A 15,787-nucleotide genomic window follows, 5' to 3' on the forward strand; every position below is an offset into this window, starting at 1 on the left:
TCTGGCATGTAATTTGAAAACTCGTTGTCAGCAAATTTTTTGTGGAAATAAAATTTATTTCTTCAATACAAGTGATTAATTACAATTGTAAGATTGCAAAATTTCTCATTTGTTTGTATTTCAGAGGCAATGTGAATAACCAATTTACACAGTATACAAGAAATATGTAGCAGAGTATTCACTGTCCACAAGAATGTAAAATAAAAAGAAATTCCAGCTGATACCTAATTACAGCTGCAGACTGAGGGTAGACTAATCTCTCGGATATCACTGATAATACTAACTTTCGTCACTACAAAGTTTCTGATGTGTGTGGTTATGAAACACATTACAAAAGGAAGAGCTGTAAATCTCCAGATCTGAGTTAATACCAGGAGTCTTAAAAAAACTAATACCATATGCTATTTATTTATATTTAGTATCTTAGTGTCTTCTGTTCTGTATTGCTAAGTGTTCGAAAATTATGTAATAAAACATAAGTAAAACATTTTAAAGTAAGTTAATAGTGACATGTGTTCAAGCTTGCTAAGTTAGCATATCTTCTAATGCATGACAATGCAACTACAAATACTTCAGGCACAATCTCGCAAAATAGATAATTACATTATATTACATCAAGAGATAATAACGTCTGTATCTTTAAGAGGATAACTGACAAACAAATAATCTACAAATCTACTTTGAAAGACAGAACATAAAAGTTCCACGACATTCTTTTCAATTTTTGTGAGCCCAAAGAATGTGTACAATGCCAAAAATAGTAGTGATAACATTTAACTAAGTTGGTCACATGAAATTTTCGATCAAAGGAAAATACTTTGAGTACTGCATAATTATGTAGAACTAAAGCTGCATAATTCTGAGTGATTTTCAGGTTTTGGGGAAACATAATTCGAAAATGCACTGTAGAGACAACAGAACATACAGTTCATATTCGGAATTTATGTTCCTCAGTTATTGACAGTAATGGAGGTTTCATTGATGATGAATAAATACATACTTCATATCAGTTGAGGACTGTACTCTTAGAAGAGCTTAAGGCTTTCGAATCTCCAAATTCAATTAATTTCACACACCAGTAGTAACAAGATTGATTACAAAATTAAGTGTAATAACAAACAATGAAAGGATGTAGGTAATGGCAGAACAGCTGTTATATTGCATATAATACTGTAGAAATGGAATGGGCATCATGTGCAGATTACACATGAATAGAACAGCCTTGCATAAAAATGGTTATGTTCTATTAAGGGAGCAAGTTCATGTGCAGAATGTATACAGATGTGTACTTGTATCTTACCAGGTTCAATCACCTTTTCTCAGAGAAGGATGTGTCTTATCTTTCATATTGTCAATAGGTAAATGGAATAAGGAGCAAATAAATTCGAAGGACAGACTTATTAATTACAACATGGAAACGTTTCACGTATTTAAATTTTGAATATTTTCCTAGGAAGGCTTTTTGAATGAAAGCATGCAGAAATTCAATATTACTGCATAGGTATATCTATAGGGGAAACAACATGTATTTCTAGCTATCCAGTTCTTAGAAATAATACTGTACAAATTAATATGGGTGACACTGACGATTTAAATTTTAATACTGATATGAGCTCTCAGAAATATGAATAGGCATGTATACTTTCTTAAGTATATAAACTATACCTTGGAAACTGCCCAGTGAGATGTATGTCTGACAGGATTCAGATTTTGATTTTAATAATGTTACAATTGGAATACAAATACACTGTAGACATCATTTACTGATCTTGTGATATATATTTACTAGTGTAATTTGTGTCTGTTGTGGATGTAGGTAGTTCAAATTTTACACAAATAGTAGTCAGCAGATTAAGCTGGTTGTAATTTTACAGTTTTTTGAAACCGATTGAATTTCCGCAATGTTCTTTATAAAATTCTTCTGTCTAGTGTGAGAAAAGGTTGTTAATAAAGTGTACCACTGACAGAGATTATAGTTTGCTGATTATAAGGGTCAATCTGCATGTGGATTATGATGAATGAAATTTTACTTGTGTAATGGACGAACTTGTGATTTATACATTTTTGTGAAGAAAATGAACATATGATGACTGAATATCTTTCTGTTGTATGAAGGAGTTAAATGCAGCAACCAAAACACAATTTTATCACAAATAATTGGTGTCCCTGATTCTGTATGAACTTGTAAACATTGTAAACTAGTGATAATGAGAGAAATACTAAGTATGCAGATTATACATTTAAAAAAATGTTATATTTATATCATAAATTTAAAATATCGTAATTGGGGAAGCAATAAATCTAATTTGTATAGATGTAAGAAGGGTGAAACATCTTAAAAGCATAGAAAATAGAATTTTTGTAATAGCTATATCGTAATTCCTCTGTTTTCATCACTAAAACCACTCTTTATCATATGTATGTAATGTCACTAAATACACTTATGTGCTCCAAATATTGTACATCTCACTTACTCAGAATTTTGTACCATTTGTTTTTGTACCAAATAGTTTTTACTCTCCAAATTCTGTTAAAATCTTCACCACACCTTTCATATTCTCAGTAACCTCCTTTCTAACTTGCAGAATTCAGTAAATAAAGTTTTTGTGGCTTATTACATGTAGGAAACATTTGAATCCTGTATAGGTGTCTCTGTAATAGTCCATAGTGTTCATATTAAATCTGTTGTCATATCTTCATGTAATTCACTGTTTTGGCCATACTTCAGTTTCATGATATTCTGGAAATTATTGTCCTTCAATCCCTTAGATAAATCTGACGAACTTCTACCCACATGCATTTGTTTATGAAATGTAAGTTTTATTTTTAGCTTGTGAACAGTAAAGTTTTATTTAACTGGTGTAGTTTTAAAATTAGGTTTGGTGCATGATTAAGTATTCTTTCTCCATGTCATATTCATTTTATATGGACTCATTCTTTTATGTTAAGTTGTGTTGACAAACCGAAATTTGTTTTTAAATTAGAGACATAGCTCGAAAAAATCAATTATGTACTTACTCTGTGTTTACAGTGTGAATTATTTATTCAATACAAGTGATAAATGACAATTGTAAGATAGCAAATTTCTCATTTGTTTGTATTTCAGAGGCAAATGCACTGTAGAGACAACAGAACACAGTTCATATTCGAAATTTATGTTCCTCAGTTATTGACAGTAATGGAGGTTTCATTGACGATGAACAAATATGTACTTCATATCAGTTGAGGACTGTACTCTCAGAAGACTATAAGACTGTCGAATCTCCAAATTCAATTGATTGTATACACCAATAATGACAAGATTGATTATGAAATCAAGTGTAATATCAAACAATGTAAAGGAACTTTGAGGGATGTATGTAATGACAGAACAGCTGTTATAGTGCATATAACACTGTAGAAATGGAATGAGCATTATGTGTGCTTAGTCTCTGTGTTTACAGTGTGAAGTATTTATCTAATAAATTAGATTAATTAAACAACTTATGGGTTGCTACTTTATTTCCCCAATGTAATATTTATTTTACAGATCTGTAAGGTATGTTGTATCTTGTACTTAATGTAGCTGGCAGTCTTAATTTATAGCTTCTTTTTATATTTTTGTCAAAAAATAGGTTTAATACAATTTTTTGTGTAACTGATACATTTATTTTCAATATTATAAATATGTATTTGATTTCTTTTTCCATTTCCTATCTTCTTATTGTTAACCCCAAATATTTAAAGTTTGTATGTGTACATAAGAGATTAATCTTGTAGTAGGATACCAACAGTTTCTTGTTTTTTATGGACGTTACCTAAAATATCATACCGAAAAACAGCTGTTGTTAGTGGAATTTTATGCAAGTTGTTGGGCATTTTATTTCATTCGCCCAGTGACAATCCTGTCTGGTAGACATCAGCTTCGTCAGTGAACTATGTTAAGAGTAATACTGACCGTCTTTGTTATTTATGTATACTGAAAACTTTAGTAGTTACAGTTTTCTTTCATGTAGCATGACCTAAATTCCTTTCATTTCTGTTAGGCTTCATCTTTAACGTATAACAGATATATCATTATAACACAGTTTCTTCAATGCAGTCTTACATTTGTGAAGCTACTCCATCTGTTAGTATGCTTGTTAGAAGTTGACAATCCAGTACAGGACCTGAAGCATTCCAGAAATCTTCGAAAACATGATAGGATTCTTAATAGGTATTACATTGAAGGCATTGCGAAATTAGCCCCATCTCAAGATGACGATTTTTGAAAATCCCTCACGCAATGGATTACTCTGCACAACGAGAAAAGAATTCAGATATTGTGCACGCATAATACCATGGGGGAGAGTAGTGGTGGCCGGTACGGGCATGCAGTAGAGGTGAAATGCCGAGTGCTGGAGGGTAAGACAACGATAACATTTTGAGTATTGAGTGGGGGCCCTCCATTGTCAAACATGCACGATAGCCGTTTTGAAGGAACTGCTGTCACCTTTACCTTGGTTAGTTTCTGAAAAGAATTTCGCAGAGAAGGCGGCGAATTATTTTCGCCTGGCTTGTTAACCTTCTGTAACTTTCCGAGAAGCGTAATTAGTAGCGAATTTTGAGTAAAACCTAAACATTCGCCTTGATAAATTTACTACTTTTGCCAAAACACAACAGAGTTTATAGTCTCACCTGATTAACGTGTTGAGCAGATGCTGTTGCAGTTGGAAAATTCTGAAAAAGTGGTTAATTAAACTTATTTAAGCTTATTTGAGGAATCTAGAAAAATTAAGGCCAGTAGCTTATGAAAAAGACGTTATCGGTACAAAACGAATGTGTAACTTCTTCACTTACGTTGTACCAACACCCATTGCATCTCTCATTTCATCAGCTATCGATGCCCCTTAAAAATTACATTCATCCATAGAAAAAATGGTTTTACATAATAACGGTATGGTAAATACTCTCCCCCTTTGCGTGCTATCATTTGCCAAGTTCTCATTTCGATATCTCAAACTACTGTATTTATGGAATATGAGGAGCGTTGTGGATATTTCACTGACTTTTATCGCTGGTGCGGCACGATCGCAAATGAGTGTGCTACATCAGATCAATTTTCTCGAGATTGGTGACAGATCTCCACTCAAGTCTGAAGAAAAATGCAATAGGCTGGCTTATATTTCATACGCTGCAACATATGTAATATGCACCAAACGCAAAATCATGGCGTCCACTATTTTTCATTACAAACTTTTCGAATTTCGGGCAGTAACTTTCTTACACGTAAATATCACAATAACCATACTACGACCATTAACGAAATGATGGGCATGTCATGATCTTGACGTAAATGAAATGCTAGTCCCTGAAACATTCTGTGTAACTGGATTGACCTTGATAGAGGCCTCCGTTCAGCGTCCTTGTTGATGCAATCTGTATAACGTACAAGCCTATACGAACATATTGAGAAGTAAATGAGGATATGCATCTGACTGCAGAATTGATTCATCTGAGAGGCAACTAGATTCTAATTCAAAGAAATGTACGACATATGGTCGCTGGCTGTTCTATCAACTTACGTCTCATGCTAAAATTACTCGTGATCAAAAGAAGTAACTACGCAGCTACTCGTGCAAGACATCTGAAAAGGAAAGTGCAGTTACATAGAATCACATGAGTACCATGTATTGCAGGTTTATGAAGGTCTGGGATCGGTTTTGAGGACACAAGTAGTAAATCTCGGGGAAACTCGTGCTCAGCTGGACGACGTCTGTTTCAGATTCCTTATATTTGGTTGGTAACATTTTGGAAACCAGACTGATACATAAGGTAGACTTTCTAAGTAACAGTAAAATTAATCCACAAGGAAAACGCAAAAGGTCACTTGCAGTGGAGATAAGAAGAGGCAGCAGTGTACACAATTCGTGGAATGCCAGTGCAAGGGACAACAAAGTAAGTGTACGCACTATTAATACTCTTTGGTCCCATTTCCACAAAGACAGACAACTATCCAGTAACACTTTTCTTGCTACAGTCGAACGTAATGCTCAACAGAAAAACTACTGAAATAACAAATTACTGAGCGAGGTGGCGCACTGGACTCGCGGTCTTGGGGACGACGACTCAAACCCGCGTCCAGCAATCTTGGTTTAGGTTTTCCGCGATTTTCCTCAACCGCTTCAGACAAATTCTGGGAGGTTTCGGTTGAAAAGGCACAGCTGACTTCCCCCATCCTTCACTAATCCGATGCGATCGATGACCTCACTGTTTTGTCCCCTGCCCCAAATCAACCAACTAACCAAATAATTAACTGATCTGTTTTCAGCTGAGAGAGGCTACGAATGCATTACGCAAGAGTGGCGAGGATGTAAGATGTTAGATGAAAGATTGATTGGTTGCACTGGCCCACATATGTATGATGACATGCAAGTCAAAATTCTGGTCCACAGACACATCAGTGAGTGAGTGAGAGTCCATGATAACTTCCACAAACAGAATGAGAAGAGGGGTACATAGTGAGCTCCAAAACGGCATGAATGAGTCGCTAATGATCGTAAGTGATTTAATACATATGATGGATAATGAATCTTTTAACAGGAAAGTGTCATCGCAGAATGACGGCAGGGGAGTAATGAACATTATTATACAAAAGCAAGGTAAAGCATAAAAGCTAGGAGAGATAGCAGATAGTGTTTAATTACGTTACTGATCATCACCTGAAGGATGTCGCGTTCAATATCTAGCTCCTTGCAACCAAGTTATGCAACAACACTGAACAAACACACGAAATCAGCAATAGGGAAGGCAAATGGAAAGTGTATATTAGTTGCGAGGATTCTGGGGAACTGCGTTGTACTAGTTGAGGAAATCTCAAGCGACACTATCGTGATGTATCATACAATATTGGTACGATACAAAGTCTGTCTCGTAACTCTGCCGCTTGTGTAAGTTGTCACGAGTCTATTGGGAAAAAAAAATCCATCTTAACTACTTAGATTTTAACTTTCGTGGCTTTACCAAGCAATGACCTGAAAAAAAAAACTATCTTGACAGGATCTTCGGAATTGGCTTTCTTTTTTAAGATATATATACGTGCAGCAGATTTCAAACCACGAGCAGGCACAAGGCATAGCTACTCTCCACGAGAACAATGAATTGGCACAGAGTAATTGCATGGCCGAACAACTTCGTACCCTGCATTCTCGGGATACTCAAAATGATGTGTATCACATAATGCCACCTGCTCTGATGTAGATTGATACTGTTACAACGAAATGATTGTCTAATTAGTTGAGTTGCTGGAATAACAAGACTTGTCCAACCAGACAACATGTTTCCAGTCACTAACTGTCCAATGTCGGTGTTGACGAGAGCAGGCGAGGCGTAAAGCTTTGTTATCCAGTCATCAAGTGTACACTTGCTGATGGCCCAGCATTGAAATCTGCAGCAATCTGCGGAAGGGTTGCACTCCTGTCCCGTTGAACAATTCTCTTCAGACGTCGTTGGTCCCGTTCTTGCAGGATCTCTTTCCGGCCGCAGCGATGTCGGAGATTTGATGTTTTACGGGATTCCTGATGTTAACCGAACACTCGTTAAATAGTCGTACGGGAAAATTCCGACTTCACCGCTACGTCGGAGATGCAGTGTCCCATCGTTAATACGGCGACGATAACAGAATATTAAAACTCCATTATATCTTGATAACCTGCCATTGTAGCATCACTAACAGACATAACAACTGCGCCATACACTTTCTGTCTTATGTATATAGGCGTTTCCGACCGCAGCGCAGTATTTTGCTCGTCTGCACATGCGTCTTTGAATAAGCATGCCTGTACCAGTTTCTTTGCCTCTTCAGTGTATTTCCATATCCTATAGCCCGTTCATTACACAAAATATATGGTGAAAAGTCTTTCTCACTTGGAAATTTCTATATTTCATGATGAATCTGAACTACGTTTGTAACGATATATACAGGGTGGTCCATCTGAAGTTTCGGATGAGATTATCTCGAAAACTATACATTGGGAAAAAATGGTGGGAGAAGACAAGTTCGTAAGCTCAAAGGGGGACATCAAATGATACTACACGTGACCTCCAGCCCCGCCCCCTTGGCCGCCCCACGCCCCACTATTTTTACCCGATTTACAGTTTTCGAGATAATCTCATCCGAAACTTCAGATTGACCACCCTGTATACGTTTGTGTGTGTGTGTTTGTTTGTTAAAGAGTAGTTCTGTGCCCTCTCTTCAGCAAAAGTACCACGTCAGTTACGGTGTTTGTTTCCTGTGTACGTTGCCTAGGTATTCTATGATCCTAAACTTGGCTTCTAAATAAAAAAAATGAAAATATTCAGTGCGTAGAATGGGGATACAGGACTATGAGACAAATATTAATAGGGTTAAGGTAGAAACCATTCGCTTTCGCAAACACTCATTTGCTTATTCCAAGAATATGCATTCGAACAATTGGCAGGACCTTAACTTACACTGATACTTACGAAGGACGTTCAGAGATTAATTTTCGTCACTGATTTTCATGTGTTAACTTTACTGCCAAAATCAAATCCTATCATGAACTATATACTTTACACTATTTTTCGACATAGTTGCCGCCGACAGTGAGACATTTGTCGTAGCGTGCAGTCAGTTTACAGAAATCACTACGGTAAAAATCTGTGTCCTGTGATGCAAGGTATTGTCGCACAGCCTGCTACGCCTCAGCATTGGTTTGGAAGTGACATTCCGACAGTATGGTTTGTAGTGCAGGGAACAGGCGAAAGTTCAGTGGGGTAAGATCGGGACTGTAGGTTGGATGTTCCAATCTCTCCCATCCGAAACGACGAGTCTGGTACTGTGTGAACTTGACTGCGTGTGGTTTTGGGTCGTCGTCCAAGAGTACAACACCTTTACTAGCCCCACGTGCCCGTTCATATCGGATAACATTGTCGACCACGTTGTCAGTACACGTCCGCCTGTCATAGTGATGTGTGCCTCAGGCACGCCGGTCTGCTGCTACTCTGTCTTCTTCGGCGCTCTGCGCATGTCTCATTCCTCCTCTGATGCCCTTCTGACGCTGAACCAGCAACGGGTGTGGTTTAATATGGTGTTTGTGTCACCTGGTGTCCCATCTTCTCTTCCATGATGACGAAATTTAATGATTGGCTCGTAAGTTCCTCCAAGAACGGATTAGTTTATGATCCGTCTGTGAGGTGTAAGTCTGCTTCCGTCTGAAGAATGTAAAACCCTGCCAAAAAATTAATACAACTTCGTAAAAATATTTGAATGAAAGGTGATAGAAACAGCATAATTCCGTCATCTTTAGTAGACAATCGTAGATGAAGACGAAACGATGAAGTCATCACCAAAACGATTTCAGGTTATTGTTCTCCTGTGAATGGCGTAGAAGCAGCACAACCAATGAGAACCAATACGATTTACGTATTTCTTGAAATATCTATGGTACAAATTCTAGTTTAGAGTCTTCACCTGAAACAATAATGAGTATGATTTAGTGTCATACCAAAGATTCAGTGATATGGAGAGGTGCATTGCTGAAAAACCTCGTTCTCAGATGATACTTTCCACTCTTAGACCACAGAATTCCATAGAATTCGAAAGAATCTGTGTCTTCATCTGACCTCCCCCAGCCTCTTCACGGTGTGCGGCGGAGGGTCCCCCCCCCCCCCCCCCCCTACATTTACCATTTCCTCCCTATTCCGTTCTGTTCGTGAATGGCGCTAGGGGAAAAAAAACTGTCAATAAACTGCCGTACGAGCTTTAATTTCTCGGGTTTTCACGACACGCCATAGGAGGAAGGAATGTGGTGCCAACCTTTTCTTTGTGCGCACGCTCTCGGAATTTCAACAGTCTCACTCCGTGATACACGTCGCCTCTCTTGTAGCACTACCTTTAGAGTTTGAGGAACATTGCCGTAACGCTCTCGTATCAGCTAAACGATCATGTCACGAAACGCGATGCCCTTCGTCGGATTTTGTCTATCTCTTGTGTCAGTCCAACCAGGTAAGGGTCCCAGAGTGGTGAATAATACTCAACAATCGGTTGAACGCCCGCCTCCGTAGCGTAGAGGTAGCGTTACTGCCTACCACGCAGACAGGGGACTGGGTGTTGGGTGTCCATCATTTTCATCATCACGGACACGCAAGTCGCCGAAGTGGCGTCAAGTGAAAAGACTTGCAAAACGGCGGCCGAACTCCGAAGGGGATATCCAGGCCAATAAATGCCATACGATCATTCATCGATCGAGCGAGATTTTTGTAAGTCACTTCTTTCGTGGATGTGTTATATTTTCTTCAGTGGATGTCAACCGGGGATCTGTTTTTGGCAGAATTACTTTTATGTGGTAACTGCGCTTCATGTCTATCCGGGCAATTACTTCCATGTATTTTACGGTTGCTTACTTTGCCAGGGAGTTTTGAACAGGAGCATAACCAAACATTAATAGAGTTCTTCGCCTGTTTATGAGCCTGTACGACCACCCACAAACCCAAACACCCTCATGCGGCCCTACAAGCATGACACACCTCCACACACCAACCCCCAACCACCCACCCCCAAACAGCCAACTCCCAGTGTGACAAATAACAAAGAATATTAGGATTAATTTGCATGGTACCAAATAGCGTCTCTCCATTGGTTTGCATTATTTCTTACTTTGGTTAATTGCATGGATATCTGAAAGGACAAATGCTGTTGATGGTCCACAATTGTACAAAATACTTCCAGAAATTTATTCGCTGACTGAATATTCCTCGACATCAGTTGTGTTAGGTACAGATCTATTACCGAATAGTGGCATATGAAAATTTGTACCAGACGCGGACTCGAACTCATAAGTATTAGGCTGGTGCATAAGCTCATAGCGTTTTTGCTCTGCTTGTTGGTATTTCGGTTGCTATGGGTTCATTCAGCGATTGTTATTTTTTATTTGTTGTTCACTTTCGCTGTTTATGTATCGTCATTTCGTCATTTCGTCATTTGAAGATAGTGAGTGGAGCTGTGGCGGCTAGAAAACAGAGTACCGGGTGGAGAAATATGAACATTTCCACATATTCTTCTGTTTGAGTTCAGTAGGGAGGTGACAGTAGCGGAGGCAACCAGAAACATTTGCACCCTGTATGGGGATAATGCCACTGGACAGATAACGGAAATAAAGTGGTTTTCTAGGTTTAAGGAGGATATTTTGACATTAGAGACTCTCCATGTTCAGGAAGACGTTCGGGGTTTGATGAAGATTGTTCAAACACATTAATCCATATTGATCCGCGTCAGTGTTGAGGAGAAATAGGATGTATGATGAACTTTGATTATTCCACCATCTTGTGTCATTTGTATACAACGGGGAAGATTAAAAAAGGGGAAGGTTACAAGAAGGTTAAAAAAGAAAATCAGCAGGTGGGTCGTGAGCAACACTGACTACTCATATCCTGTATCGTTAAGGGGAGGTTTATTATCTTTGTCCCGAAAAAAAGCATGTTCTTTGAGAATTTTTTTCTCTGGATGTGTTATAGATATCAATGTCAAATTTGGTCAAATTGTTTATTGATATTTCCTCTACGAACTGAAATTTTTTCGACCGGGAATGTCGAAGAGCAAAGACAGAAGTGACGTCGGAACGAAACAAAATTTAGATGTAGACCTCCACGCGCGGTATGTCACAGGTCAGCCTGCTCGTCTGAAATCAAAATTGAGTTGACGTTAGCGAAGTATGTAAGATTCTTTAGGAGTTGTACCTCGCTTAAGTTATTTGGACCATAGGAAACAAAATGGCGTCCATTTGAAAAATGTAGGGTTTTTTCATCGATTTTTCGACTTCGTCGGCCAAGTAAAAATATTTATAGTTGATGGATCGGAATAAAAGTGGTACAACTCCAAGACAATGTAGTTAACTTCATCGGAAACAAAGAATCAAGCCAATCGGTTCAGTAGATTTGAAGTTCTCATACCGCGCGATAAAAAAAAAGTGATTTCGAGAAACACGCGTTTGAAGTTTTGACTGCATATAAATGCAATATTATGCAACTTACCTTCAATCTGCTATTCCGAGTCAATAAACTAGTCCTTCCTCTTCCTCATAGAGGGTGTACTGCTCGATCTGGCCATCCTGCGCTGCTCCAGAGCCGCTTGAATCCGGTGGTCGTCCGAATGCTTGGCGAACTGCGTCGATTAGAGTCCCAAGGTGATCTCCATCGTTGTCGTGGTCTTCAGAATTGCTGAATGCCCTTCGTTGAAGCTGCTCACTGCCAGGAAAGTCGCAATCTCCACAGTCTTCGCACCAGGATGCAAATGCTTGGGGGGCTAAGTTCCACACACATGCGTTCAAACTTTGATTCGAATTTTGTATGTTTCCTCCCAAGCACCGGTAACTCGTTCTCCGAAAGAAAAAAACTGGTGCGTGAAAAAGGCCGATTTCAGGCAGGAGCATTCTTTTGTTCAACCGCGAATAACACACATTTCCGTTCCGTATTCGGAAAAACCGTATCAGGGGTGGATTCTAAACACTTTTATGGATCCAAAAATGCAATTTTTAAAAATTTGATTTTTTGAACCAAAAGATGTTAAACCTCCCCTTAATGCTGACGAGAAATTGTATCTTTATGGTAATATAAGGAAAAGAAAGGAATGGCTGAGCCCAAACAAAGCAGCAACTCCCCGTACAAAAACCTGCGCGCATCCCCGAAAGATAATGTTATGCATCTGGTGGAACAGCGACGGTGTGGTGTACTACGAATTGCTTCCCTGGGTGTAACCATCACTTCTGACATTTATTCTCGTGAACGGATACGTTTTGCAGACGCAATCGAAGAACAGCTACCAGGGAGACTGCGTGAAGTGAAGCTCCTCTACGATAACGCCCTTCCGAATTCTGCTAGACTGAGGAAATACACTATACAGGATTTAAGTTGGGAAGTCGTTTCGCATCCACCTTAGTCGCCTAATATTGCTCCCTCACATTTTCACTTTTAACATTCTCTATCTAATAACCTTCAAGGAATTCCGTTTCCAGATGAAAATGTGCTCCGAACATGGCTCGATTAGTTCTTCGCCTGAAAATCACAAGATATCTACAGTCGCGGAGCGAGGAGTTACTTCAGCGTTAGAAGGCTGTTGTAAATAGTGAAGAATAATACACTCCTGGAAATGGAAAAAAGAACACATTGACACCGGTGTGTCAGACCCACCATACTTGCTCCGGACACTGCGAGAGGGCTGTACAAGCAATGATCACACGCACGGCACAGCGGACACACCAGGAACCGCGGTGTTGGCCGTCGAATGGCGCTAGCTGCGCAGCATTTGTGCACCGCCACCGTCAGTGTCAGCCAGTTTGTCGTGGCATACGGAGCTCCATCGCAGTCTTTAACACTGGTAGCATGCCGCGACAGCGTGTACGTGAACCGTATGTGCAGTTGACGGACTTTGAGCGAGGGCGTATAGTGGGCATGCGGGAGGCCGGGTGGACGTACCGCCGAATTGCTCAACACGTGGGGCGTGAGGTCTCCACAGTACATCGATGTTGTCGCCAGTGGTCGGCGGAAGGTGCACGTGCCCGTCGACCTGGGACCGGACCGCAGCGACGCACGGATGCACGCCAAGACCGTAGGATCCTACGCAGTGCCGTAGGGGACCGCACCGCCACTTCCCAGCAAATTAGGGACACTGTTGCTCCTGGGGTATCGGCGAGGACCATTCGCAACCGTCTCCATGAAGCTGGGCTACGGTCCCGCACACCGTTAGGCCGTCTTCCGCGCACGCCCCAACATCGTGCAGCCCACCTCCAGTGGTGTCGCGACAGGCGTGAATGGAGGGACGAATGGAGACGTGTCGTCTTCAGCGATGAGAGTCGCTTCTGCCTTGGTGCCAATGATGGTCGTATGCGTGTTTGGCGCCGTGCAGGTGAGCGCCACAATCAGGACTGCATAAGACCGAGGCACACAGGGCCAACACCCGGCTTCATGGTGTGGGGAGCGATCTCCTACACTGGCCGTACACCACTGGTGATCGTCGAGGGGACACTGAATAGTGCACGGTACATCCAAACCGTCATCGAACGCATCGTTCTACCATTCCTAGACCGGCAAGGGAACTTGCTGTTCCAACAGGACAATGCACGTCCGCATGTATCCCGTGCCACCCAACGTGCTCTAGAAGGTGTAAGTCAACTACCCTGGCCAGCAAGATCTCCGGATCTGTCCCCCATTGAGCATGTTTGGGACTGGATGAAGCGTCGTCTCACGCGGTCTGCACGTCCAGCACGAACGCTGGTCCAACTGAGGCGCCAGGTGGAAATGGCATGGCAAGCCGTTCCACAGGACTACATCCAGCATCACTACGATCGTCTCCATGGGAGAATAGCAGCCTGCATTGCTGCGAAAAGTGGATATACACTGTACTAGTGCCGACATTGTGCATGCTCTGTTGCCTGTGTCTATGTGCCTGTGGTTCTGTCAGTGTGATCATGTGATGTATCTGACCCCAGGAATGTGTCAATAAAGTTTCCCCTTCCTGGGACAATGAATTCACGGTGTTCTTATTTCAATTTCCAGGAGTGTATATTATTGATGACGAAAGTCTCTATTATGTGTATGTATTGTGTTTATTAAACTTAGGGACTCTACAAACTTATGGACCAACCGAATATTACAAGCCCACGTGAATATACGACGAGAAAAACTTTGGTCTCTGCTCCTCGTTGCCTCATTCTCCCTGTTGCGGGAATCCAAGTATTGTTGTGAGCAATAGGTAATTAATTTAGAGGACTAAGATAAGAAGATTTAGACTGTTACATATGAGTGCATGCGTTAGCCTGGGGAGAGTGCGCACATAGTCGAATCGGTTTATATATATATAATGGCCAATATATATATATATTGCCCATTAAAATTGCTAAATCACGAAGATGACATGCTACAGACGCGAAATTTAACCGACAGGTAGAAGATGCTGTGATATGCAAATGATAAGCTTTTCAGAGCATTCGCGCAAGGTTGGCGCCGGTGGCGACACCTACAACGTACTGACATGAGGAAAGTTTCCAACCGATTTCTCATACACAAACAGCAGTTGACCGGCGTTGCTGGTGAAACGTTGTTGTGATGCCTCGTGCAAGGAGGAGAAATGCGTACCATCACGTTTCCGACTTTGATAAAGGTCGGATTGTAGCTTCCCGCAATTGCGATTTATCGTATCGCGACATTGCTGCTCACGTTGGTCGAGATCCAATGACTGTTAGCAGAATATGGAATCGGTGGGTTCAGGAGAATAATACGGAACGCCGTGCTGGATCCCAACGGCCTCGTATCACTAGCAGTCGAGATGACAGGTGTCTTATCCGTATGGCTGTAACGGATCGTGCAGCCACGTCTCGATCCCTGAATCAACAGATGGAGACGTTTGCAGGAAAACAACCATCTGCACGAACAGTTCCACGACGTTTGCAGCGGCATGGACTATCAGCTCGGAGACCATGGCTGCGGTTACCCCTGACGCTGCATCACAGACAGGAGCGTCTGCGATGGTGTACTCAACGACGAGCCTGGGTGCACGAATGGCAAAACGTCATTTTTTCGGACGAATCCAGGTTCTGTTTACAGCATCGTGATGGTCTCATCCGTGTCTGGCGACATCGCGGTGAACGCACGTTGGAAGCGTGTATTCGTCATCGCCATACTGGCGTATCACCCAGCGTGATGGTATCGTGTGCCATTGGTTACAGGTCTATGTCACCTCTTGTTCGCATTGACGGCACTTTGAACAGTGGACGTTACATTTAAGATGTGTTACGACCCGTGGCTCTACGCTTCA

Source organism: Schistocerca serialis, chromosome 8 (genome assembly GCF_023864345.2).
Source record: "Schistocerca serialis cubense isolate TAMUIC-IGC-003099 chromosome 8, iqSchSeri2.2, whole genome shotgun sequence".
Classification (NCBI taxonomy): Eukaryota; Metazoa; Arthropoda; class Insecta; order Orthoptera; family Acrididae; genus Schistocerca; species Schistocerca serialis.